This window comes from Chinchilla lanigera, unplaced genomic scaffold (genome assembly GCF_000276665.1).
Source record: "Chinchilla lanigera isolate Chin_1 unplaced genomic scaffold, ChiLan1.0 scaffold00098, whole genome shotgun sequence".
Classification (NCBI taxonomy): Eukaryota; Metazoa; Chordata; class Mammalia; order Rodentia; family Chinchillidae; genus Chinchilla; species Chinchilla lanigera.
This window is the reverse complement of record NW_004955499.1, coordinates 1,075,949-1,078,010: the sequence shown is the minus strand read 5'-3', so window position 1 is coordinate 1,078,010 and position 2,062 is coordinate 1,075,949.

The window sequence follows — 2,062 nt, the reverse complement described above, 5'->3', positions numbered from 1 at the left end:
TGTGTGTACCGAGGATCCATGATCATCTATAACACAGTTTTGTCTCTTCGATCAGTGTTGACAAAATTCGATGGAGCAAAAGCGCCTCGATACCTGCAGCCCTTTGCTTACAGGAAGTAAAACCGTTGCTTAAATTTCAGCGCAGAAAGCTACTATTGTTGTCCAGAGTCAGGGGGAGGAAGGGGTGAAGGACTTTCAGAACCACTCCTTCAGACGAAATAAAAATGAGAGACACCGCGGCAGGAAGGGACCCAAGCCGAGCTGCCCGACTTCGAAGCGAGTGGGCGGCAGGATTTCCCTGAGGTGATGCGGCCCGGGAACCCACAGCCGGAGACCCTGCCCGGTTCCACAAACAGTAAGGGAGGTTGAAATTTTCCAAAAAGCAGCGCTCGCAGCCTTTTTCCATAGCTTTCACCTTTTATTCTTCACGTTTTATTTTGTTTAGTGCTTTGGAGACAGGGTCTGTCCATGCAGCCCAGGCTAGCCTCAGTCCTGCAGCGATCGTCCTGCCTCAGCCTCCTAAGGGCCGGGATGACAGGCATGTGCCCCCACGCCCGGCCCAGCAGGAGGCAAATCAGGTCCCGTCCCAGGTTCTGAGGCCAGGACGGGGACACCTCCTTGGGGCCACCGTGCAGCCCGATAGCAGAGCTGCCGGTCAGGGATGGCTGGGGGCGGGGCGTCTCGTGGCCACGGCCTTGGCCCCTGCCCGGGCCGCGTTCGGACTGGTGGGGCGGGTCATGGCGAGCACTGCACAAACACGGCCCTGGGTTCCGAGCCCAGCACCGCGAACGAGCGGAAATCCAAGAAAAAATGAAAGGCAAATGAGGCTTGGTGACACCCGCCTGTCATTGCAGCACTCGGGAGGCTGAGGCAGGAGGGGCTCCCCTTTGAGTTCAAGGCCAGCCTGGGCTACACAGTGAATCACATGGGGTCCAACCCAGATCCCAACAGAAAGACATCCGCGGACCCGTGGAGAAATCCCGCTTGGCCCGCACCCTGGGAGGCCGAGGCAGGAGGGTTGCTACTTTGAGTTCAGCCTAGGCAATGTAGTAATTTTTTAAAACAGGGCCAGGGATGGAGCTCAGAGCGAAGGCCCCGGGTTCAACCCCCACGACTGCAAAAACAAAAGGAAACAAAAGCAAATAAACAGCCTGACAAGGGGGACAGCTGTGAGGTCAGGTCCTTGGGAGGCTGAGGCAGGAGGATCTCAAGCAAGAGCCCAAACAGAACAAAAAAAAGAAAACAAAAAAGGAAAGGAGACAGAACCAAGCTCCCACCCGTGCTTCACTTGAGGGAAACCAGGGTGCTTAGCACGATCCTGCCTCAGCCTCCCTGAGTGCTGGGTGACCCTGGGTGTTTTGGGGGGACAACACTCCATGCCCACCCTGTGCTGCTTCCCGTTGCCCGATGGGTTGCTAAGGATCATCGGGCCACTGTGTGGCGCTCACCCTTCTGCACCTGCCTCAGCTGCCAACCTGGGCTCCAGGTGTACACACGCTGGCACCAACATCAGGCGCTACCTTTTTCACGGCTGCATAATATTCCCTCGCATACATACACACGCCCCCCACTTCCGGTATTCTCTGGTCCATGGAGGCGCACACGGGCAGCTTCCGTTTCCTGGTTTGGGAGCGGTACTACCTGCTTCATAGCACAGTGCCCCTCCCGGTCCCTTCAGCCGCAGGTCCTGGAGCCAAGCCGAGGTCCAGGCGTGGGCAGCACTGCCTTCCCATGTCCCATGTGTGCGCGTCCTCTGTGTGCGTCTGCGTCCTCCTCTCAGCAGAACCTGGTGCTGTGGGGCTCAGTTTAGCTTGTCCAGCTCTCCATACACGGCAAATCTGAGGTCCTGGGGGTCAGAGAGTCAATCAACAACCATCCGGGGATGCAACTTAGCCCAGCACCCTGGGAAACCTCCAAGAGAGTGCACACCCAGCAGGCTCCTCTGAATAGCACACACACAACCATGCATTGATGAGCAGTGCACCTCTTCCATGATTTAAAAATGAACAAACACTCAGCACTCTGGGAGGCTGAGGCAGGAAGATCTCAAGTGTGAGCCCAA